The sequence below is a fragment of the Saccopteryx bilineata genome, chromosome 1 (assembly GCF_036850765.1).
Source record: "Saccopteryx bilineata isolate mSacBil1 chromosome 1, mSacBil1_pri_phased_curated, whole genome shotgun sequence".
Taxonomy (NCBI): domain Eukaryota; kingdom Metazoa; phylum Chordata; class Mammalia; order Chiroptera; family Emballonuridae; genus Saccopteryx; species Saccopteryx bilineata.
Window position 1 is genome coordinate 112,580,374 of NC_089490.1, and position 26,470 is coordinate 112,606,843.

Consider the following 26,470-nt stretch of genomic DNA (forward strand, 5'->3'; position numbering starts at 1 on the left):
GCTTTGGTTCATACAGAACAAATTGCATCCATTCTGGTCCTTCCTGCTCCCAACATACATCTGATAATTCTGCTGGCAGGGCATGACTCATTTGGCAAGGTTTACTAGCAGTAGGCAGGTGACTGTTTCCAAAAGGCAGGATGAAGGCATCACTTTCTCATATCCTTCCCCCATGCTCACTGTCCCTCTTTTAGTTCCTCTTTCATTCCTAGCCTCCAAGTTGAAAGCATACTTGGCAAAGTCTCCCCTCAAGGAGAAGCCTCTCCGCTTTCTCTCTCTCTTCTCTCGCTCAGCTGGTTGAGTAGACTGCCCCCTTTTAGATTTCAGAGAGATGAGTATGAAGCCCAGTGAGGCTTCCAGATGGAAGCCTTCTGTGTGCACTAGCTACCTGCTCATCTGAGAAGTCCTGTATGAATGCGGTGGGCATGCACACTGGCTTCCCGCAGGGCTGATTCTTTCGCACAGTTCACTCAGCAAGTTACAAACTCTGGGGGAAAGGAAGGTGAGCAAATCCGATTCAAGGACACGTACCTCATTCCCAAACCACACTCTTTCTCTCCTTAATGACTTAATTGGTAGGAAAATAATAGAAAAGGTTATATTTGCGTGCATTATCAAGAGGGGTGACTATCTTAACCCTAATTAGTCTGTTAACTTGAACTCAAATCCTAAGCAACCTTTCAAATGCTCAGAGATAATATTTTGGCAGTCTTGCTCCAACCCACTGTTTCACTGAAGACCCCAGGGTTCTCTTGGGAGGAACTCTATGGTTCTGTCAGCTCTTGTGCAGTGTTCTGGGCACTGGGATCTATGCTGATTAGAACAGGATTGCCTGGGGAAGGAATTGACCTTCTCAAGACATTAACTCTCAACCCAAAGTGAACTGTTTCAATGTCGAGAGATGGTTTTGAGGAAAACCTCAGAGCAAAAGCAGACTATTAGCAGTGCCCGCACCTAAATGTAAATGAAAATATCAGAAGACACAGACTCAGACAGCAGTACAGTGGCTGACAGAGGGAGAAGGGTTCAGGGGTAGTAAAGGGTAAAGGGGCCAAATACACTGCTCACAAAAACTAGGGGGTATTTTATAGCTTCATATTCATTTTGAAATATCCTCTAATTTTTGTGAGCAGCATATATGGTGATAGAAGATAATCTGGTTTTGGATGGTGGGCATACAATGCAATATACAAATGATGTATCATAGAATTTACGTTTAAAACCTAAATAATCTTATTAACTAATGTCACCCCAATAAATGTAATAAAAAAAACTATCAGAAGAACTTCATTCTATTTATTTTTATTTTTTGAGAGACAGACAGACAGACAGGAAAGGAGAGAGATGAGAAGCATCAACTCATAGCTGTGACACTTTAGTTGTTCACTGATTGCTTCTCATACATGCCTCGACTGGGGGGCTCAGGCCAAGCCAGTGACCTCTTGCTCAAGCCAGCAACCTTGGGATCATGATGATGATCCTGCACTTAAGCCAGATGAGCACGCACTCAAGCCAGTGACCTCAGGGTTTCGAACCTGGGACCTTAGCGTCCCTGGTCAATGCTCTATCCACCATGCCACCACCATTCAGGCAAGAACTTTATTTTAAAAATAAATAAAATGCCAGAGAGATATGTAATCCCCAGGAAAAAAATTTATGGATGTCTTGAATTTATGGATGTCTTGACCCACTGTTCCAGGGTCAGCCTGACTAGCATACATAAATTTCAAGCATAATTTTGACAGTTGCCAAGTTTTCTCCTACTGTACATTTATGTCTTCACTATCCTCCCTATAAATACATGCAAAACAAAGTAGGCATGGGCCCCCAAACTTGCTTCAGTAGAATGTTGTCAGTCTTGAGTCTTCCCTTCTTCATCTGCAAATATATATCGAGAACTTACCATAAACCAGGCTTGGTGCTAAGTGCTAGCCAGCAAAAGATGGAAGAATACAAGAAGCTCCCTTTAAATGACTATATTAGTGTGAGTGTTACTTGTCTCAAGGAAGTATAAATTTCAGCAGGAATGAAAGGCTCAATCTAAAGGACTAACTAAACTTCAGCCCTGGTTGGATAGCTCAGTTGGTTAGAGCATCATCCCAGTGTGCAGAGATTGCTGGTTCAATTCCCAATCAGGGTACATATAGAAACAGATAGATGTTTCTGTTTCTCTTTCTCTCTCCTTTCCTCTCTCTCTTAAACCAATAAATAAGTTTAAAAATACAGACTAACAAAAGTGTAAAACTTTAAGGGACAAAGTATTCTTCAATGAACCCTACAGGAAAACACCTCATTTACTGAGATTTTAGATTCTTATCCCATATCTTCCTCTTTGTACCCTGACCTAGTAAATTCTTAGTTTCCCCAAAGTATATAAGAATGAGATCAGTCATCTTTCATTACCAAGGGCCAGAAAAGTTAACTACTCAAATCAAAGGAAGAAAATGTTATATCTAAAAAATTTCCAGAAGTTAAAAATACTTCTCTATTTTCCCTTAAAAACCTAAAATAATTTGAAAAGAGAGATTTATTCCTTGTTTTACTTATTTATTTATTTTTGTATTTTTCCGAAGCTGGAAACAGGGAGGCAGTCAGACAGACTCCCGCATGCACCCGACCAGGATCCACCCGGCACACCCACCAGGGGGCCATGCTCTGCCCATCGGGGCGTCGCTCTGTCACGACCAGAGCCACTCTAGCGCCTGTGGCAGAGGCCAAGGAGCCATCCCCAGCGCCCGGGGCCATCTTTGCTCCAATGGAGCCTCGGCTGCAGGAGGGGAAGAGAGAGACAGAGAGGAAGGAGAGGGGGAGGGGTGGAGAAGCAGATAGGCGCTTCTCCTATGTGCCCTGGCTGGGAATCGAACCTGGGACTCCTGCACGCCAAGCCGACGCTCTACCACTGAGCCAACGGCCAGGGCTATTCCTTGTTTTAAAGTATGATGATATTATTTTAAAGCAATATAGCTAATCAGTTTGATATCAGAGTATATGTTAATAATTTTAGAAGTTTTTAATCTATTTATTCTATTTTGAAAACCAGGTAAGTGCTTTTAAAGAGAACATGCTTAGGCTGGTCTTATTGCTAGGTTCTAAGGATGGAAGACTGTTTCTAGGTTCAATTAAAAAAAATCAACCATGATGTAATTCTAGATTTCTTTTTTTCCTTTAGACATCATTTGGTCACCATAGTAACAGTATTTTACTACCACATATCTATACAGCACAAGGGAGAAGAGAACAGGTAATTACTTACTGGGTTATTTGGGGGTACAGAATGTGACTATTGGGATAATTCAGAATTAAATATAGATTTCACTGGAGATCTGTTTTAGCCAGGCAATCTGATTCAATCTTCTTGTAGCATCATCTGAACAAAATTTGTAACCAAATCAACTGTTGACATCATTTGAAATAACACAAGCAGAGAAGCAGTATATAGTTCAGTGGTGAAGATCATGAACTATGGAGTCAAGTTTCTTGTGTCTAAATCCTGTTTCTATTTACTAGCTGTGTGAACTTGGGAGAGTTCCCTAACCTCTCTGTGCCTTAGTTTCTTCATCACCAAAATGTGGGTACTAATAATACTTCCTTCAGAGGGTTATTATAAGGATTATATGACTGATTATTTGTACTTAGTCTGATGCCTTATATATAGCAAGAACTTTCTAAGTATTTAAAAAAAGACAAAATAAAATTTAAATTTGCTAGCTTCCTTCTCTAAGCTGGGTAGAAATGGTAAAAAAAAACAAGATTTGCATACATGGCAGATGACTTTAGCCTGTAACTTTGGAAGATTCCTTTGAGAACTTCCTGGGGGCCCTGTTGGTAGCTAATCTGTAAGATTTGATATTCGGTGGCAGCCTACTGTCTTAAGCCAGAGCTGGAAACAATCACAAGCACTCCTGGTATCAGGAACATCAGAAGGAAGATGATTGCACACAGAGCACAAAGAAACAGCAGGCCTGCCCCCTCAGACTCCCTAAGCCACTGCCAGTAAGCTCTGGGAACAGGAGCACAGAATGTGCAGCTGAAAGGGGATGAACAGGGTTTTATTTCAGTGACAGTGCAATCTAATTGGTTTCAGTAAAATTTATTTTCCTCTTTCCAGGATTCAAAGAAAAGAATCGTTTTCATCAATGACTGCTTTGTTTTATTATCACCTACAGAGTTTCCATCTAATTTTTCTTCAACAAGCACTTATTCTGGTGAATTGTTCATCTTGCAGAACTACCAAGGCATCTTTTCTGGACCTACACCAAGTCTAAGCTCCCACCCACAAATAAACCAAGACAAAATCTGCCAGTTGCCTGGAAAAGAGAAGGTACTATGTTCCCTAAGCCAAATTTCAGCCACAATACCATGGGATCTCTAGCACATACCTCCACCTGGACTTGATTTTAAAGCTGGTCTCCTTGGGTCCTCTTGGTCAGGAATAGCCTTTGCACAGGAGTTTGAAGAATGCCACAAACCTCCAGGAAAGCTTGGGAACACATTCATATCTGTCCTCTGCCTTTACTTTGACTCACAGCCGCTTCCTGGTAGGGAGACAAGATGACGCTGTGCAGGATTGAGTGTTTAACCATCTTCCTGCCCCAACCCCACTCTTTTGGTGCCCCTCCTTTCTCCTTTCCAAGGCTCTGGAATGTGTCACATGGGAAAAAGATCATGTGGCTCAAGGGGAGAATGTGGCCATCTTCTCTCTCCCTTCCCCCACCTTTTCCTTTCAGAAGCAAAGCAACAGAAATCTCCGACCTGATTGGCTCTGACCAAAAATCTCCATATGAAAAGAGTCAACCATCTGAACCTCCAGCCTGCTCTACTTTATTTTTGTTTTATTTTTTCAGCTGGAACATTTTATCTTGGGCATTCAGACTTTCTTGGTAGGGAGGGATATGATGCTTTCTCCCAGCCCTTTCTTTCTTATCATCAGTACCCTGATAAGGCAAGGTGTTCCCTAACCAGCTTGCGGAGCCCCGGTGGCACATCTGGGACAATGGAGTATTCAGCACCACGGACAGCATTACAATCCCTTCAGAGTTCACTAAAGCCTTTCTTGTCCATTTAACTCTCAGGTAAATAAAAGTATTTTAAAAATATTTCCCTGAGGTCTTTTGTCTAAATAGAAATCAGGCCAGCCATATGTTTAGGGGTCCTATTTCCCTGTCTGTCAAATTACTTTATAAATGTAATTTTTATATATCATTAAACCCAAAGGCCATCCTGTATCTACCTCCCTGTCCTCATCCCACCACTCAGCTCTACCCTTTAAACATGCTCTGTGTTTTGGAGGAATTCTCATAACATAATTTACTATTTGCTCATATATCTATGCTCACGAGAAAAACCTCAGAAACACGTAGGATTTCTTGAGTGTGGATGTCTGTATGTCTTTAGCCCCATTTCTAGGCTTCAGGCAGGCAGGGTTGAATTAAGAGTGGCAGGGAGGGAGCCTGGTAGGAGCTGTTTTGTTCTAGGGTCTATCCTGCTTTGCTGACATCGGGGTTGCCATGGTGCTAGGTAACCGTTGAAGGGGATGATTTGTTTCAGAACTGGTCACCATGGGATCTAGCTGGCTACAGAAAGGCAGAGGGAAAGGAGCTGAATTACTGAGGACTTTCAATGAGCATTGTCAGAGCCAAATTTACTTCATGGGCCCTTTCCTTACTGAATTGTTGCTGACCCTAAATCTTAAAAGAATTCTAGGAATCAGTATGGACACAGTGATGGGAACTTCCTCCCTCCGTCCTACAAGGCTTCTTTCCTTAAAAGTCTGTTTAGGGTGCCTGACCAGGCGGTGGTGCAGTGGATAGAGCGATGGACTGGGATGCGAAGGACCCAGGTTCGAGACCCTGAGGTCGCCAGCTTGAGTGCGGGCTCATCTGGTTTGAGCAAAAGCTCACCAGCTTGAGCCCAAGGTCGCTGGCTCCAGCAAGGGGTTACTCGGTCTGCTGAAGGCCCGCGGTCAAGGCACATATGAGAAAGCAATCAATGAACAGCTAAGGTGTTGCAATGCGCAACGAAAAACTAATGATTGATGCTGCTCATCTCTCCGTTCCTGTCTGTCCCTGTCTATCCCTCTCTCTGACTCTCTCTCTCTGTCTCTGTAAAGAAAAAAAAAGTCTGTTTAGGTGCAACTGAATGAAAATGCCAGCTTCATCGAATGACCATGGAGTGCCATCAGTGAGTGGTGGGAAGAACACAAGGAACGTATTTCTCCTCAGGCTGGGACAGCAGACTTTGTGAAGCCATTCATCGAAGTCTCACAGCCTTGTTTGGGAGATGCTTTAGATCCACATCTCAAAGTTGACACAAGGAACAATTTTTAAATGCTTTATAATTTTACAGGAGGAAGATAAATATTCTTAAATGTGAGTTGCTAAATTATTTTCCATAAAAATAAATTTATAAGGTAAATTCCTTTAATAACATCTGGACTACCCCACATCAGAAATTTAAATTAGCTATATATTTGTCTCAGAAGGCTAGCATATAACTAATTATTTTTAACTCAGAATCCTAACTATGGCAATTCTGAATATTTATGTTTTGCAGAAATGCAAATGGTAAGGAAAGAGATAGCATAGGGGAGCTGGAGTATGATTTTAAGAAATTAATGTTTTGTCTGACTAGGCAGTGGCGCAGTGGATAGAGTGTCAGACTGGGATGCCGAGGACCCAGGTTCCAGACCCCAAGCTCAAACCAGCTTGAGCGCGGGCTCATCTGGTTTGAGCAAAAGCTCACCAGCTTGGACCCAAGGTCGCTGGCTCGAGCAAGGGGTTACTCAGTCTGCTGAAGGCCCGCGGTCAAGGCACATATGAGAAAGCAATCAATGAACAACTAAGGTGTCGCAATGCGCAACAAAAAACTAATGATTGATGCTTCTCATCTCTTTGTTCCTGTCTGTCTGTCCCTGTCTATTCCTCTCTCTGACTCTCTCTGTCTCAGTAAAAAAAAAAAAAAAAAAAAAGAAAGTTATGTTTCATCTTGGCTCAACATCTACAATTTGCAACATACTTACTCCTTTTATTTTAGGAGAACAGTCAAGTTAATTCTAGTTTTTCTGTATAAGACTCAGAGGAACTTAACTCTGTTCTAATACTTGCCACTTTCAGAAAATTCATTTATCGAGAAAGCTGGTATGTGTTTAAAGAAACTGTTAGAAAACAGGCGGCTGGTGACTTAGACATCATCTCTTCTCAGTCAATAATAACAAAAACAGTAAACGAAGCTTAAATTTATCATATGCCAGGTATTTAGCACAAGATGTCATTTAATACTATCAAACTATGAGGTAGTTACTATTATTAACACACCTGTTTTACAGATGAGTAAACTAAGGGATAGGGAAGATAAATAATATGCTCAAAAGTGAACAGCTAGTTAAGTGTGGGAGCTAGGATTCGAAATTAATCTTGACTCCAGAGTAGGCACACAATACTATACTACTCTGCATCATGAATCATGGACTAGACTAAAATAACTTGTCAATTTAAGGTGATGTGAATCACTACTATGGCCCTTTGACAGAAGAAATAAAGATTGCTTTCAATTATTTGAGACAAAAAAAAGAGTCTAAATTATTCATTTATTTTAAGATGGTTGCATATATATACATCATGGCTTAATGATAAAATGATTGAAATGATTTAACAAGAATCAGAATATTATTAAGAATTACTATAAAGCATGTTATGTAAATACTAATGCTGTTAAAAATTAAGTTTGTAATCACCAAACTTATTCCTAGCCATTTGGAAAAAAAATTAACCTCATTGTAAAATACACTTCAAATCCTACAATGGCGTATTTCCTGGAATCAAGCAAAGGAACAACTGGAAATATTGGGGATGTTACTGAGATACTGATGAATGGCACTGATAATTGCTAACAAATTATTTAAAAAGTCAGGCTCTTTCCAATTGGTTTAAAGAATACTAGAAGCAAACTGCTGTCCAATTGTTCACTGAGAAATTCATTAAAATAATTTATTTTAGAAGAAAGCTCTCTATTACAGAAGTATGTCAGCTAATAAATACAGAATATAATAATTAGAATGCCACTTTGCAGCCCCAATGAAATAATTGATTTAGGCAAAGACCACAGGGTATTCAAACCATCAGGTGACAAGTTGTCTAGAATAGGTTGTTTGTAGATTATTAATATAATATGCAAAAGAAAATTTGTCCTTTTCAGTGGTGAGACTAGGGTGGGGGTGTCTTAATTAAATGACCAAATTTAATGTCACTAATAGTGAGATAACCTGAAATTTTGTGCCTAATATGAAGCAATGTGACCTACCCAATACTACTACTGATGACACAGTCTTTCTAAAAATGTTTAACTTGAATTTAATGAAACCTCTGTATATAATGTCTAGGTTTTTTGTTTGTTTGTTTGTTTTTAAAAGGCAAGCCTGACCTGTGGTGCCACAGTGGATAAAGCACTGACCTGGAACACTGAAGTCGCTGGTTTGAAACCCCAAGCTTGCCTGGTCAAGGTACATATGGGAGTTGATACTTCATGCCCTACCTTCTTCTCTCTTCTCTCCCCCCCCCTAAAATTAATAAATAGAATCTTAAAAAAAAAAAGGCAGGAACTGGCCCTGGCCGGTTGGCTCAGCGGTAGAGCGTTGGCCTGGCGTGCAGGGGACCCGGGTTCGATTCCCGGCCAGGGCACATAGGAGAAGCGCCCATTTGCTTCTCCACCCCCTCCTCCTTCCTCTCTGTTTCTCCCTTCCCCTCCTGCAGCCAAGGCTCCATTGGAGCAAAGATGGCCTGGGCGCTGGGGATGGCTCCTTGGCCTCTGCCCCAGGCGCTAGAGTGGCTCTGGTCGCGGCAGAGCGACGCCCCGGAGGGGCAGAGCATCGCCCCCTGGTGGGCAGAGCTTCGCCCCTGGTGGGCGTGCCGGGTGGATCCCGGTGGGGCGCATGCGGGAGTCTGTCTGACTGTTTCTCCCCGTTTCCAGCTTCAGAAAAATACAAAAAGAAAAAAGAAAAAAAAAAAAGGGCAGGAACTGACTGGTGGTGGCACAGTAGACTGAACATTGGCCCAGGACACTGAGGGCCCTGGTTCAAAACCCTGAGCTTGCAGGAGAGAACATGGGCTTGTTGGCTTGAGTATGGGCTTGTCAGCTTGACCACAGGGTCACCAGCTTGAGCACGAGATCATTGATATGATCCCAAGGTCACTGGTTTGAGCCCAAAGGTCACTGGCTTGAGCCCAAGGTCTCTGGCTTAAGCATGGGGTCACTGGCTCAGCTTGAGTTCCCCCAACCCAACCCCCCCGTCAAAGCACGTATAAGAAGCAATCAATAAACAACTAAAGTGAAGCAACTACAAATTGATATGTCTCTTCTTTCTCCTCCCCTTCTCTCTCTCTCTCTCTCTCTCTCAGGAAAAAAAGTCAGGGACTGGAGAAACAAGTTATAAGATATCATGAGAAAATAATCAGCCAATAGCAAATACAGAATATTCTACAAGAGAACTGGTCTGGACTCAACAAAAAGTAAATGTCATGAAATTAAAAGGTGTGCTAATTTGAAAGGTATGCTGTTACAGATTTTAAGAGACTAAAGACAACTAATTGCAAAGCATGTAATCTGATGAGATGTGATTGGAGAGGGAGGGTTTGGAATAAAATAGTTGGTATAAATTAGGTATAAATTATTTTTGGGAGAACTGTGCAAATTTGCATTGTGTACGGGATATTAGATGGTATCATGGGATTGTTGTTCATATTAGGTATGAGAAAAGAATTGTGGTTAGGCCTTCTATGATGGTGCAGTGAATAAGGTGTCGACCTGGAATGCTGAGGTTGCAAGTTTGAAACCCTGAACTTGCCCAGTCAAGGCACATATGGGAAGCAGCTACAAGTTGGTTCCTTCCGTTCCTCTCTCCCTCCAACCTTTTCTCTCTCTCTAAAACCAATAAATAAAATCAGAAAGAAAGAAAGAAAGAAAGAGACAGAAAGAAAGAAGAAAGAAAAAAGAAAGAAAACTAAAGAAAGAAAACGAAAGAAAGAAAGAAAGAAAGAAAGAAAGAAAGAAAGAAAGAAAGAAAGAAAGAAAGAAAGAAAGAAAACTAAAGAAAGAAAGAAAGAACTGTGGTTGGTAGGAGAATTTGGTTATTCTAGGCAGTGGTCGGCAAACTGCGGCTCACGAGCCACATGCGGCTCTTTGGCCCCTTGAGTGTGGGGCCAAAGAATACCACAAAATACCACATGTGGGCACAACCTCGATAAGGAATGTACCTACCTATATAGTTTAAGTTTAAAAAATTTGGCTTTCAAAAGAAATTTCAATCGTTGTACTGTTGATATTTGGCTCTGTTGACTAGTGAGTTTGCCGACCACTGTTCTAGGAGATGCTGAAGTATTTAAGGATAAAGTGTCAAGATGAATATAACTTACCTTCAAATGGTTCAACAACCAAACAATATATATATGCACATACACAGATAGGGAAAGTAAATATGCCAACACATGAACAAACAGTGAATCTGAGGGAAGAATGTATAGGTGTTTACTGTACTTTTAACTTTTTCATCTGAATGAAAATGAAAAAGTAGTAAATACTGCTCTATGATGGAACAGGACATGGAAAGTAAGAGTCTGTCCTTCTCTGGCTTTCAGCTTCAGTAACAAGAGAGATAATGGAGAGTAAAGCAGGCAGTCACTGGGCCTGACCTCTCCCGAGGCCACAGCTGGGTATGAGTGTATTCATTTTTTATTGTGGCTGTAACAAGTTACCATGAACGTAGTAACTTAAAACTACATAAATGTATTATTTTCTAGTTCTATAGGTTAGAACTGGGTCTCACTGGGCTAAAGCCATGGTGATGGAGGAGCTATGGTCATTTTTGGAGGCTGGAGAGAGGATCTCTTTCCTTGCCTTTTCCAGCCACCCACTTTCCTTGGCTCATAGCCCCTCCTTCCATCTTCAAAACCAACTTTGTATCTCTCTAACCATTATTCCATAGTCACATGTCCCTTTGACTCAGACCTCAGACTGGACAGTGTCTTTTAAGAACCCATATCATTAGATTGGGTGCACCCAGATAACTAATCTTACTTGTCAAGGCCCTTAACTTAATCATACCTACCAAATCCCTTTTGCCCTGTAAGGTAACATATTCACAAGTTCCAGGAATTAAGACAGAATCACAAGGAACTTGCATAACACAGTGAATTATCCCAGGGCTGAGAGGGGCACTTAGGGCAAGGGAATCTGCCTTTGCTTTCCTTTTGAGAGGCCCAGGCCCTTCACCTCATTCCCTCTACTTTCCATGGCTGTTCTGGCCAATGAAAAGTCCCCAACAGCATGGTCAGATAGAAAGTCAAGTATCCTGCCTGACCAGGCAGTGGCACAGTGAATAGAGCATCAGACTGGGATGCAGAGGACCCAGGTTGAAACTCCGAGGTCACCAACTTGAGAGTGGGCTCACCTAACTTGAGCATGGGCTCATCAGCTTGAGCGTGGCATCATAGACATTACCCCATGGTCACTGGCTTGAACCCAAAGGTCACTGGCTTGAAGCCTAAGGTCACTGGCTTGAGCGAGGGGTCTCTCGCTCTGCTGTAGCGCCCCCCCCCCATCAAGGCACATACAAGAAAGCAGTCAATGAACAACTAAGGTGCTGCAACGAAAAATTGATGCTTCTCATCTCTCTCCCTTTTTGTCTGTCTGTCCATCTCTGTGACAAAAAAAAAAAAGTCAAGTATCTCAAGCTTGCCTTATTCCCTTGAGGCATAGATGCTATACTAACAGCCAGTGAGCCTGCCATGGCCAGACAAGGTGACTTCATGGCAGGGGCCAAGGAAAAGATGAGTCTGCATGGGGAGCTGGCCAATACTCCCTAGGAGATTTTCCTGAAGCCAAAAATAGCCATAAATTTACCAGCTGTAGGCTTTCACAGGCCAGCAGGTGCCCCGGCAAACAGGCGGACAAAGGACATCGTGCCGGAAACCTGCCAGTGCACAGGTCTGGAAGGAAGTCGGGCTACCCTGTCTCTCACCAATGCCATAGCATTAGTGTGCATTAGCCCTCTCCATCCCCATACAAGTGGAAGTTAGCCTCAGAGGCGATGACGGGACTGCCTTGGGAGGCATTATGAAAGATAAAACATTTTTATCGAAAGGAGACACACTATATTCTAAAGGAACCATTTAAATAATGAAATTGAACTGGATTGGGTGCTTTTTCATCCTGTAACCTAATGGTTTTGAAATATGTCCACAAATTCTTTTGCTATGCTTCCCTTCAAATGGTGACACCTAGTACTACTTCCCTTTGACTTAGGAACCTGTTTCTGATAAAGAGAACAGGGCAGAAGTGATTCTCTGTAACTTCTGATGCTAGGTCAGAACAAGCATTGTTTCTGCTGGCTCCCTCCCTGCTTTCCCTACTGGATTCCTCATTCTGGGGGAAGCCAGCCACCACATCAGAAAGACACTCAAGTCATCTTGTGAAGTGGCCCACAAGGGGAAAACTAAAGCCTCTCACCAACCAGCACCTACTAGCAACCAGGTGAGTGAGCGGATCCTCCAGCCCTAGTCTAGTGATCAACTCCAGTCCCAGAACTGCCCAGCTCAGCGGCTCCCAAATTCTCAACCCACAGAGATAATGTTTATTATTAAGTGACTAAGTTTTGGGGTTATTTTATTATGCTATAATAGATAACTTATACACAGGTGAAACTCTAGAAAAAAATAAGAAACCTACTTTTTCTGGACATATTTGAGCTGTAGTGTGTTAAATAAATGTCTCTGCTACATAAGTGTGTGTTCCTGATGTGAAAGGTACATGGCTTTATTAGGCTGAGACTATTAGGAAGGGGAGAACAGAATTACAGTGTTGTCTAAGGAGGAAAATAATAAAGCCACTTAAGTAGAGGTGGATTTATTATAAAGACTCAGAAGAACTACAAGGAACTCAAGAACAGGAAAAAGAGCAACTAGAACTAAGACTGGATTGAAATGAGGAATCAGAAAGCTGTCAGAGCCAAGACAGCTACTGACTCCCTCTCCTTCTCTCTGTGGCTTCAAGGCCTATTGTCTTCTATTCTCTCTTTCTTATCATTAATTGCACTCACCTGCTTGTCTGAGAGATCAGTTCGTTCTGCTTTTCATTGCATTACTGGCCCCCAAGTTGTGACCTTGGCTCTGAAATTTATATGACAACACTCCTATCTAAATGAGCCAGTTGCCATTAAAACAAGAACTACCATATGATCTAGCAATCCTGCTTCTGAGTCTATATCCAAAAGAATTGAATTCTTGAAGAGACTTCTCACTCCCATGCTCAGTGCAGCTTCATTCACAGTAGCCAAGATATGGATCAACCTAAGTTTCTGTCAATGGATAGATGGATAAACAATATGTGACATACACATGCACACACAACAGAATACTATTCAACTTAAAAATAGAAAATCCTGCCTTTTGTGACAATATGGATGAACATGAAGCACATTATACAAGTGAAATAAACCAGACACAGTAAGACAAATACTGCACAATCTTACATGTGAATTGAAAAAAGTCAAATTCATGCACACACACAAAAATAAATCAATAAAAATTAAATGTCAAATTGATAGTAACAGCAAGTAGAATGGTGGTTACCAGGGGCTGGTGGTTTGGGGAAAATGAGGGGATACTGATAAAAAAAATACAAACTTTCAGTTATAAGTGGAATAAGTTCTAGAGACCTAACATACAACATGGGGACTATATACTTGAATTTGCTAAAAGAATGGTTTTTCTCACCACAACACACAAAAAAATGGTAAATATGTGATATGGATATGTTAATTAGCTGATTATGATAATCATTTCACAATGTCTACATATATCAAAATATAACATTGTACACCTTAAATATATACAATTTTTATTTGTCAATCATATTTCAGTAAAGATGAGGAGGGAAAAATACGACCCAGTCTCTCAATGTTCTGATCTAAATTCTTAGGAGGCAGAGTCTGTTTAAATCAGCTTAAGTCAGATATAGAGCCAGATCCAATATGCTGAGGGCACTGAGTTGGAAAAGAGCTCACTTAATACCCTCTCAGCACTCCCTAACAAATTGGCAAATTTTGTAAAGGGAAGGGCAAGGAGCGGAAGGAAATGATTGGTAGAGAAAACAACTGGCATCTTAGTGTGTGCATATTTAACATCCCATTAACTGTCCACTGGTGAGACTGCCGACAGCCCCACTGTAACCTCCACAATACCTATAGCCTCCATTTCACCCCCATTTTAATCACCCACCTAAATACGCACTGTGGTTTTCCCCCACATACACCATGCTGCTTCACGCCTCTATAGCTTAGGTCTGACACACAGCTTAGATTCCTCTGCCTTGTTGTCCACCTTGGGAACACCTATTCCTCTCTCAAAGCTGGCTGGGTTTCATCTTCTCTGCAGTTCTATGTCTCTCTTACTCCTACCCCCCCCTAAAGAAAGTTACATCTTTTCTACTACAGTACTTCTTTAATTTTCACACATATTACTTCTGTTATTGTATAGATCATATTGCATTGTGTTCACAGATTTCTGTGGGAAGGAATATCATTCGATTCATCTTTCCACCTCTAAGATCTAAAGAACACAGTAGGTGCTCAACAATAGTTGACCACCAGCACCTTGACCAAGCATGACTTGGGACTAACTTAAAGGAACTTGATTTTTATTTTCCACTGTCCCTGTGAACACCCTCTCCAGGGGTTTTTCTTCCAACCCTGAATGAAACTTGGGCAGTATCGTTCCTTTTTTCTAGTCACTTTTAGTTAGTAATTAAAATATTCAGTCCAGTATAGTGTCAAAATCTGCCACCTGACTGGAAGTGACAACCTTTCTAACTCCGCCCAGTTTGTGGAGAGTTACTCTAGATAAGGCAGCTTACATTAGAGAAAGAGTGTGGCCACGTCTGTCTTTCCCTACTTGTGTGTCTAACATCACTCCAGTAACTCCATCCAAATATCTTCTTCAAAACCCCTTCCCCCGTCTTTATCTTTTATGTCCTTGATGTTGGTGAGAGTTTTAAGACTAATATAATCAGTTCTAACCCTCCTAAATTGTGCAAAAGTCCTACAGAGTTGTCTGTCTCTGATATGTCTTGTCATAGGATCTCAGGCAGCTTCCTATTTTAACAAACTTTTATAACAGCTTAACTAAAGTGTCACCACTTGGAATTTTTCTCATTTTTTTTTAAATGGATATGAACTACAACTCATGAATTATGGTTTTTTTAAATTTATTTATTCATTTTTAGAGAGGAGAGAGAGACAGAGAGGGAGAGAGAGGAGAGAGAGAGACAGAGAGAGAAGGGGGGAGGAGCAGGAAACATCAACTCCCATATGTGCCTTGACCAGGCAAGCCTAGGGTTTCGAACTGGCAACCTCAGCATTTCCAGGTCGACGCTTTATCCACTGTGCCACCACAGGTCAGGCACCACTTGAAATTTTTCTATTTCTAACTTTCAACCTGCTTCCCTCCTCACCCTGAGTCTCCTATTTCTCTACCCCACCCCACTCCTCATTTCCGTGTAATCTGCTATTTGCCCACTTCATAGCTTCTAATTACTGACCTCTACATAGTCTGTGTATCTCCTGTCTCCTTACCTAGGAGACAATTCTTAACCATTTTACCAATTTCCTTGCTAAACAAACTAACATGCTTCTCAAGAAAAAGGACCCAATTAAAGACAGGTTAACATATGTGGCAGAATATTTCCTGGTCTTGACATCCAGTGACTGAAGTAGTAGGTGGTTTCAACTTCTTTTTTTTTTTCAGAGACAGAGAGAGAGTCAGAGAGAGGAATAGATAGGGACAGACAGACAGGAACAGAGAGAGATGAGAAGCATCAATCATTAGTTTTTTGTTGTGACACCTTAGTTCAGGGGTCCCCAAACTTTTTACACAGGGGGTCAGTTCACTGTCCCTCAGACCATTGGAGGGCCGGACTATAAAAAAAACTGAAAAAATCCCTACGCACACTGCACATATCTTATTTTAAAGTAAAAAAACAAAACGGGAACAAATACAATATTTAAAATAAAGAACAAGTAAATTTTTTTGTTTGTTTGTTTGTATTTTTCCGAAGCTGAAAACGGGGAGAGACAGACAGACTCCCGCATGTGCCTGACCGGGATCCACCCGGCACGCCCACCAGGGGTGATGCTCTGCCCCTCCGGGGGGTCGCTCTGTTGCGACCAGAGCCACTCTAGCGCCTGGGGCAGAGGCCAAGGAGCCATCCCCAGCGCCCGGGCCATCTTTGCTCCAATGGAGCCTTGGCTGCGGGAGGGGAAGAGAGAGACAGAGAGGAAGGAGAGGGGGAGGGGTGAAGCAGATGGGCGCTTCTCCTGTGTGCCCTGGCCGGGAATCGAACCTGGGACCCCTGCACGCCAGGCTGACGCTCTACCACTGAGCCAACCGGCCAGGGCCAGAACAAGTAAATTTAAATCAACAAACTGATCAGTATTTCAATGGGAACTATGCTCTTCTCACTGACCACCAATGAAAGAGGTGCCCCTTCCGGAAGTGCGCCGGGGGCCGGATAAATGGCCTCAGAGGGCCGTAGTTTGGGGACCCCTGCCTTAGTTGTTCATTGATTACTTTCTCATATGTGCCTTGACCGTGGAGCTACAGCAGACCAAGTAACTCCTTGCTTGAGCCAGCTTGAGCAAGCTGGTGATCTGTGCTCAAACCAGATGAGCCCACGCTCAAGCTGGCAACCTCGGGGTCTCGAACCTGGGTCCTCCGCATCCTAGTCCGACGCTCTACCCACTGCACCACCACCCGGTCAGGCTATGTGGTTTCAATTTCTGAATCACTTATATTCCTAGAAATCAGAGTTGTCCTACCAGAAAGAACCTTCTTAGAAGCTAAAATTCCATACCATCCTTTCTATTCCAAGTGATCCTCTATTCACTAAAAGTCTGCAAAAACAGACTTGAACCTCACCTTTCTCATCTGTTAGTACCAACACCACCACTTGGGTAGTTAGAGCAGCAGTATCAACCCTGATGGGCTATGAGAAGAGGCTTCTTTCTCAGTGGTCTGCTGCACATGCTTTCCCATGTACACTGGAGAACATCCACATGCATACACTTCTATGATGCCTTGATGCTCCAAACCCAACCAATGGAGCAGAGTGGGTTGTAAAAGTTCACCTACCCCTCTACTGCTTATCGGCTTGCTGACAGCCCAAAATTCACCACATGGTAAAGCAATAAAAACACCATCATCTGCATTGCCTGTGCTAGATCAAAGGATCAGCATAGGAGGCTCAAATTCCTTATTTCTACAGCAAATCTATATATTCCTGGGACCTATATTAATGACTTCATCACTGACCTTTTCCAAATCAGGATGTTTACCACATTCTTATCATAGTGGCCTGCCTTCTGAATATAGCTCACTATGCCCTACTCATCTGCCCATCTCAATCTCTAGCCTTTATTCCTCCATAAAAAAATTCAAATATACAGCTATCCAGATCAGGGATCTTACACCACAGGTCTAATTTCTTTCCTCCTTCTAGAGGGAACTCTTAAAGCAGTGGTTCTCAACCTTAGCAGCAAAATGATGAGCTTTAAAAAATATTATCTCCAGACTCCATTCTCAGAAATGTCTTTTTAATTGGTCTAGGGTGAAACCTGGGCATTAGGATTTTTAAAGCTCTCCAGATGATTATAATATGCAGGCAAGGTAGAGAACCTGTCTTAATAAGGCTCTCTAAATACAGATGGACCTATGCTACACACAGCATCCTATGTGGACCTATAGAGTATCTATATAGTCCATATAGAGTATCCAATGTGATGTATAGATGGCATGCATAAATGTGAGGTTCAGAGAAGAAACTCATTTGTTGATCATATACTACATAACAAGTTATGTGCTACTAACTCATGTAGTCTTTTCAATTGTACCTCATTTCACCTTTTCAATCATCCTGAGGTAGGTGCTGTTATCCTTATTGTTAAAAAAGAGAAACTGAGACTTTATAGACGTTACACAGAGTAACTGGCAGACCCGAGAGTCAAATCCCATGTCTGATTCCCAAACTCCACACACTTTCTGTGATAACACACAGAATATTTTCTGATATTAAGCCGGTCCATGGCCCAAAAAAGGTTGGGGACCACTGCTAGCTTGCATCCAGTAGGCAAGAAATACACACAGTTGGAAATACACACACTGAGATGTCATCCCTCTTAGAGTTGGATGATTCCACTGCCTAAAACAAGAAACCCAGGCTTCAATCCCAATATCCTATCCTATTGTGCCCACTGATACTTCCTGCAACATTTTTCCATGAACTCCACACATATAGCCCAGCTGCTAGACTATACTTTAGGCTGCCAAAGTGAAGTGCTCCAGGTAGAACGTCTTGATAAGAGACTACCAAGTTTGGGTCTTTACTGAAGTACTTCTCTTCTGTATCTGCTAGCTTAAATCCTGTGGCTATAGTGCTTACCTACAAGCCATTCTTTTGTTGGTCTAGTAAAGCTATGTAATCCATCAGCATCCTCTGCTTTGTACTCCAGATAGTACACAAATAATCAAAATATACTGAGTAAGCTGCCTAAGACTGCTGCCAATATCAAGATGGACTCTAATAGCTAGTGACCTGGGAGGCTACAGGCTAGAAGTAAGTCCTTTTATAATGTGCCAGTGGCACATCTAAATAACTTGGTAGCTAAATTCCAACCATTCATTCCATAAAATCCACATTTCATTCTGGCTGAGCAATGGGTTTTGTGGAAAGTGGGGGGGGGCAAGGGTTTAATTGGGAGAGAACACTTCAGGTGTTGAGGGGTGTAAAGCCAGTAACCACGGCCACTGACACAGCTGCCTGGCCTGTGCAGGTTTGCATTTGATTCGAAAAGATGGTAATGAAACAACAGAGCCAAGAACTGGCGGGCCATTAGCTTTAATCCTAGCTTGCAGTGGTCCTCAACCCCTGGGCCGTGGACCGGTACTGGTCCGTGGGCCATTTGGTACCGGTCCGCAGAGGAAGAATAAATAACTTACATTATTTCCGCTTTATTTATATTTAAGTCTGAACGATGTTTTATTTTTTTTTAATGACCAGATTCCCTCTGTTACATCCATCTAAGACTCACTCTTGCCTGACCTTGGTGGCGCAGTGGATAAAGCATCGACCTGGAACACTGAGGTCGCAGGTTCAAAACCCTGACCTTGCCTGGTCAAGGCACATATGGAAGTTGATGCTTCCTGCTCCTCCCCCCCTTCTCTCTCTCCCTCTCTCTCTCTCTCCTCTCTAAAATGACTAAATCTTTTTTTTTTTTTTTGCATTTTTTCTGAAGCTGGAAACAGGGAGAGACAGTCAGACAGACTCCCGCATGCACCCGACCGGGATCCACCCGGCACGCCCACCAGGGGGCGACGCTCTGCCCACCAGGGGGCGATGCTCTGCCCATCCTGGGCATCGCCATGTTGCGACCAGAGCCACTCTAGCGCCTGAGGCAGAGGCCACAGAGCCATCCCCAGCGCCCGGGCCATCTTTGCTCCACTGGAGCCTTGGCTGCGGGAGGGGAAGAGAGAGACAGAGAGGAAGGCGTGGCGGAGGGGTGGAGAAGCAAATGGGCACTTCTCCTGTGTGCCCTGGCCGGGAATCGAACCCGGGTCCTCCGCACGCTAGGCCGACGCTCTACCGCTGAGCCAACCAGCCAGGGCCAAAATGACTAAATCTTTAAAAATGAAAAATAAGACTCACTCTTGATGATTGTCTCGGTCACGTGATACATTTATCTGTCCCACCCTAAAGGCCAGTCCGTGAAAATATTTTCTGATATTAAACTGGTCCATGGCCCAAAAAAGTCACTCAGCAGGCAAGAAATGCACATAGTGCGAAAACTCTTCCCTTTCCATTCAGGACTCCCAAAGCCACTGACTTATCCGAGTTTCCTAGAATCAAAGGATTCTACCTCACCAGCCTTATTTACCTCTGTTCCCCATCTCCTTCTCTCTGCACAAAGTGATGGCTTCTCCCTCATCACTCCATCATCTTGGCTGTCTATCCTCTCCTCCATATGGTCTTTTTTCTGCTCTCCTGCAATGCTAGTTTTGGGAATCAAGCGAGAAAGCCCCTGGTCTGTCTCATCTTATAGTGTAGAAATCCAAACCTTTAAGCCAATCTACAAATAAGGAAGTCTCTGATACAAAGTCACTTATGTGAGGCATAAGTGGGATTCCTCATGAGAGTGCACCACCCCACATCATACAACAGCCAAGGGTGTGGGGAAAAGCTTGGTTTTGAAAAGATTTTAGTATTAAAAGGGTGGGAACGGCTTAGTCTTAAACTAAGCCTTAGGCTATAAGGACCCTGCCTGCTTACAGCCTGTCCCCCACACCCAATACAAACTATAATCGAGCAAACATATCATATTTACAAACTTATTTGACCAACAGGGGGTACCTTTAAGATGTTGCAAGACAGAATCCAATACTTGTGCAGGTGTCCCGTGTATCCTGAGAGAGAAGGAGATCAGATCCCAGTTCTCTCAGAACAGTTCCCAAATTCCCGACTCCTGCTACCTTAACTGTTCTTAATCCCAACCACACAGTTTGCTCAGGACTATGGCTTCTAGAATCTTCCTTGTTTCACACACTTAGGAACTTCCCAATTTTCACCTTATATATTATGTACTAAATGTGTAGCATTTCTGCCTTTCTGTTCACAAACATGCATAGGCTTACACTGTTTTAAGGAAACTTCCTCTATGGCCAACAGTTTTATCTTTCCAGTCGCACCTCTGGCCGTGCTGTATATTGTAGTTAACTGCCTTAATTTACCTCTCCAATTTTCCCATCTCCTTTCTGCTGCATTACCTTAGTCCACACTCACATCCTCTTCTGGCCTCCAGTTAAAAAAAAAACACAAAACAGAACTTGGCCCCTCATATTTATGCCTTTGTCGCTTCCAGTTATCTTTCCAAGCACTTATAAAACTCATTACCCTGATTTTTAAAACTTTGACCGGCTCTGCCACGCCCATTCCTTCACTTCTTGATTGGCTGTAACTTCTTGCTCTCACACAGAGTTCACGGCCACTATATGTATAAAAACGGAAAGAAGGGGCGACCGTACAGGCAGGTTGAGTCGTGACTGCAAAATCTCGGAAAACGTAGTGTTGTGCGTTTGCATCCATCTGATCAACGTGGCCGACCTTTCTCCAGGGCCAGATTTGGTTGGTTAGAACCAAGCAGAAAGTTTTGAACCTTTTTCGCGCTCAAATGATTAGTCCAGCGCAGGCGCAAACATACACTTGCCGGGGATGGGTTTGGGACGGAGGAATTCGCGTTCGGGCAAGCAGATCTCGCGTTGTTTGGGGAAGCCGGAGACTAAGAATGTTTTATTTGGGGGGGGGAGGGGGCGGGTTGCCGCCGTATGAGAGGTTTTTTTCTTCTTTTTTCCCCTTAAATTAAATGGAGCTGGATAGATGAGTGCTGTATTCAAATTAAAAAATAAAAAGTAAACCGATCTAGAGTCGGCGACGACTACAAATGAGGCCCGTATAACTAGCCGACACGCTGGCGACAGTTCTTTGCGGCTGAGGACTTCTACGAAAGACATCTCTGCAAGGCCCCCGAGGCTGCATAAGTTCTTCAGAGAAAAAAGCCAGAAATATGTAAAAAAAAAAAAAAAAAAAAAGAAAAAGAGGAAAAAGCTAAGCAGGTGATCACCTGATGGGGGCGCAGTGTTTTGCTCTGGCACTTTTCACAATGCAAAAAAAAAAAAAATCTCATTTGGCTACCAACCAAGTTTAACCTCCTGCTGCTATTGCGCCTGCGCAGAAGTTTGTTTACTAACTTGGAAGACCGCTGGGTCCCGCTCTAGAGCGTCGGCGTTTTAAATGTCTTGTGTAACTCCTAATGAAAATCATGTTTTCAGCTAGGAAAACGGATTGGAGATTGGAGATTAAGGACAGGGCAGTTTCAGTGTGAGTCTGAAGCCCATGAAAATACACACGGTAATGAAAACTAGGAACGCTCAGAAATTATTGCTATGTCAGACCTGTCGTGCGAGATCTTTATAAAAAGGACAGCACCACTGGAACTGGAACTGAGAAGTGATAAGCAGCAACAGTAAACCCGAAACCGGAGGCAGTATTTAGGGACCTACTTAAAACATAGACTCTGTTATGAAAAAGATGCAAATACGCCGAAACCTGAAGCCAACCTCCAGGAATACTTGACTAAAACAGACTTCTTGAAGCCAGGTCAAAAAGGCAGCCATGCAAATTCTGAAACTAAAAACAAGAGATGACTAGAAGCAATAGCCATAAAAAGCACAAACTAACAAGCAAATTATTAAAAACGGCTTTAAGTTCCCTTCAAAGACAGTTTCAGATGGCTTACAAGACTGATACAAAATGAGAAGATAGGTTGAAACGTACTATCCGTATGACTTGGATGCATTTTAAAACAAAATAGCAGGCAAGCTGATGTTTAAAAAGTATATTTAGGGAGCCCTGGCAGGTTGGCTCAGTGGTAGAGCCTCGGCCTGGCGTGTAGAAGTTCTGGGTTCGATTCCCGGCCAGGGCATACAGGAGAAGCGCCCATCTGCTTCTCCACCCCTCCCCCTCTCCTGACTCTCCTTCCTCTCTGTCTCTCTCTTCCACTCCGGCAGCGGAGGCTCCACTGGAGCAAAGATGGCCCGAGGTCTGGGGATGGCTCCCCGGCCTCTGATCCAGGCACTAGAGTGGCTCTGGTTGCAAAAGAGCGACACCCGGAGGGGCAGAGCATCGCCCCCTGGTGGGCAGAGCTTCGCCCCCTGGTGGGCCTGCCGGGTGGATCCCGGCCAGGCGCATGCGGGAGTCTGTCTGACTGTCTCTCCCCGTTTCCGGCTTCAGAAAAATACAGAAAAAAAAAAAGTATATTTAGAGAAAAGTATCTGGTGATGGTATTTTAACATGCTCAAAAAGAAAAACAGGCTCAGCTAAACCTGGATCTTTGATAAAAGCATAGATGCTAAAAATTTGGCAGTTGTATTGGATTCTATTTGTCAGATTTTAAATGATGAGTTTTAAGACTTTACTTTGAAGCAGAAGATGAGATATTTAGGGAGCATGACATTAAGTAGAGAAAATGTATAGACATGCAAGATGGGGCCAAATTTCGAAGACTCTGGACATTCCATCATTCACAGAGAGCCTTCATCTAAAAAAAATAGCCTCTGGATTTTTCTTATTATTTTCAATATGATAATTAGTTAATCTAGCAATTTTGATACTTATCTATTAAGGCAAATTTGTACTAAAGTAGAAGTGATTTGCTTCATTTTTTAGAGGTACATTCATTTGGTAGAGGTAATGTGGTAAACAGTTTTCTAAGCCAGGGTGGAATAGACACTTGCTTTATGAATCGCCATATTGTTCATACAAATGAAGCACACTTACGGTGAATTGATTTCTTGTTCACTTTAATGATTAAAGATGGACTCATAAAAAACAGCTTATTGGTAGAGCGTCGGCCTGGCGTGCGGGGGACCTGGGTTCGATTCCCGGCCAGGGCACATAGGAGAAGTGCCCATTTGCTTCTCCACCTCACCCCCCTTTTCTCTCTGTCTCTCTCTTCCCCTCCCGCAGCCAAGGCTCCATTGGAGCAAAGATGGCCCGGGCGCTGGGGATGGCTCCTTGGCCTCTGCCCCAGGCGCTAGAGTGGCTCTGGTCGCGGCAGAGCGACACCCCGGAGGGGAAGAGCATCGCCCCCTGGAGGGCAGAGCATCGCCCCTGGTGGGCGTGCCGGGTGGATCCCTGTTGGGCGCAAGCGGGAGTCTGTCTGACTGTCTCTTCCCGTTTCCAGCTTCAGAAAAATACAAAAACAAAAACAAAAAAACCCAGCTTATTTTGTCAGGCAGTCAACAACTGTAAAACAGCTGGGCACTTTCATTGCACTTGATGGAATGGCTCAATGAAAATTAAGTATGGGAATTAGATGATGAGCTAATAAAGAATTGTGAATGCCTAGAGAGAACTGTGATGAAAGTGATAGTGGTAAGAAGTCAAATAAAACTTCATTGTTCACTGAAAAAAACCCCACAAAAACAATTGTTTGATGAGTAAAAGAAACACTACTAGATTGGTTTCCCATTGTCTGTCATATAATTCAGGAGATAATACCAGAATTTCCACAATCAGTAGCTGAAAAAATTATCCATACCATTTCTTTTTTTTGTTTGTTTGTTTGTTTTTTCTGAAGTTGGAAACAGGGAGGCAGTCAGACTCCCGCATGTGCCCTACCGGGATCCACCCGGCACACCCACCAGGGGGCGATGCTCTCCCCATCTGGGGCGTTGCTCTGTTACAACCAGAGCCATTCTAGCGCCTAAGGCAGAGGCCACAGAGCCATCCTCAGTGCTCGGGCCAACCTTGCTCCAATGGAGCGTTGGCTGCGGAAGGGGAAGAGAGAGACAGAGAGGAAGGAAAGGGGGAGGGGTGGAGAAGCAGATGGGCGCTTCTCCTGTGTGCCCTGGCTGGGAATCGAACCCGGAACTCCTGCACACCAGGCCTACACCATACCTTTTCTTGAGCAGTATTCTGGGCATGCTCTCTCATTATTACCCTGACATTGTAAATCAATGAAAACCTGCAACCGTTTTTTTTGTTTGTTTTTTGTTTTTTGTTTTGTTTTTTGTTTCTGAAGCTGGAAACGGAGAGGCAGTCAGACAGACTCCCGCATGCGCCCTACCGGGATCCTACCGGGATCCACCCAGCACGCCCACCAGGGGGCGATGCTCTGCCCATCCGGGGCGTCGCTCTGTCGCGACCAGAGCCACTTTAGCGCCTGGGGCAGAGGCCAAGGAGCCATTCCCAGCGCCCGGGGCTTTTTGCTCCAATGGAGCCTCGCTGCGGGAGGGGAAGAGAGAGACAGAGAGGAAGGAGAAGGGGAGGGGTGGAGAAGCAGATGGGCGCTTCTCCTGTGTGCCATGGCCAGGAATCGATCCTGGGACTCCTGCACGCCAGGCCGACGCTCTACCACTGAGCCAACCGGCCAGGGCCTTGTAACCGTTTTTATTAACATGTTTATGTCAGTCTGGGTTCTTGAAATATTATGACTCCAAGATAAGAGAAATTGCTGAACAATAAATCTGGTATGTATTACTAACTACTCAAAATTGGTTGAATCAACACAATATAATTTTACTTATTAAGTACGTGATAGATACCTTTTTATATAACTTTATTTTAAAAATAGGTAATAGATCACATTAATTTAAAAAAGTACTAAACACATATATTTAAGGCCAAATTGCTATATTTGTGCATGAATCCTTAATAAACAAGGGATGTCAAAGAAATTTTGCTGCCTTCTAGCTCTGCACTCTTTTAAGTGTTAAAAGTAATTCTAGCATTCTTTTTATACCTAAAGAAGGAATGTTTCAGCCTGACCTGTGGTGGCGCAGTGGATAAAGCGTCAACCTGGAATGCTGAGGTTGCCGGTTCAAAACCCTGGGCTTGCCCAGTCAAGACACATATGGGAGTTGAAGCTTCCTGCTCCTCCCCCCTCCTCTCTCTCTCTCTCTCTCTCTCTCTCCTCTAAAATGAATAAATAAATAAAAATAATTTTTAAAAAAAATTTAAAAAAAAGAAGGAATGTTTCAGTCAGATGGAAGGAAATCCTCAACAAGGGAGTGGGGGGTAATGAGAGGAAAAAAGTGTAAGCTCTCATTGTGAATATTAAGCAATGCCTGTTGAAGACATGTTGTCCACTGAAGCACTCTTCCTTGTGCCAAGTCTGCCCCACTTCCAATCTCCCCTCCCTCCAACCCAACTCCATATCTGTATGGCTAGTTTCTTCATTATACTTACATCTCTGATAAGGAAAGATGCCTTTCTGTTCTGCCACCCTCAACATATTAAAGAGTCTTTGTCATAGTCACAGGATGGCTGCCATAGCTTCAAACATATGAAATGTTCCAAATAGAAAGAAAGAGGTATAGGTGAAGGGGGGTGGGGTGAGGGAAGCTTTCTCTTTGTGGCCTCTCTTTTCTTATCAGGACCAAAAATTGACCCATATGACATAACAGACTTCCCTTTATGTCTCATTGCTCAAAACTGCATTATTTGACTACCCCTAGCTTCAAGGAAGGGTAGGAAATTTTGTGCAGGGAAAACAGATGTGTTCTTTAAAATGGTGCACCAAGAATAACAGGACCATCTGACCTGTGGTGGTGGTACAGCAGATAGAGCGTCAACCTGGAACATTGAGGTCACTGGTTCAAAACCCTGGGCTTGCCCAGTCAAGGCACATATGACAAGAAACCAAGTATTTAGAACAACTAAAGGCGAAGCAACTATGAATTGATACTTCTTGCTTTCCCCTGCCCCCTGCCCCTCCTCTCTCTGTAAAATCAATAAATAAAATCTTTAAAAAGAGAATAACAAAACTTATGGGAAATATAGTGTTAGGAGCAGATCATCCAAAATCTATGCAACTTTG

General features: G+C 43.1%; 1 protein-coding gene across 5 annotated transcripts in view; it reads right to left on the reverse strand.

Moving 5' to 3' along the window:
- Positions 1–21,200, reverse strand: part of GPR19 (G protein-coupled receptor 19) — a 35,816-nt gene extending 14,616 nt beyond the window's left edge. For 2 of the 5 annotated variants that reach the window (XR_010729639.1, XM_066264509.1), the window contains exons 1-2: positions 20,859–20,986; positions 4,380–4,535 (exon numbers count right to left, since the gene is read on the reverse strand). The gene's annotated coding sequence lies outside the window, so the exon portion shown is untranslated. Of the gene's footprint in view, positions 1–4,379; positions 4,536–20,445; positions 20,499–20,858; positions 20,987–21,116 lie in introns of those variants that run through there. The other 3 variants (XM_066264510.1, XM_066264511.1, XM_066264512.1) reach the window with 3 other exon arrangements.
- Between the last annotated feature and the right edge of the window lie 5,270 nt (positions 21,201–26,470).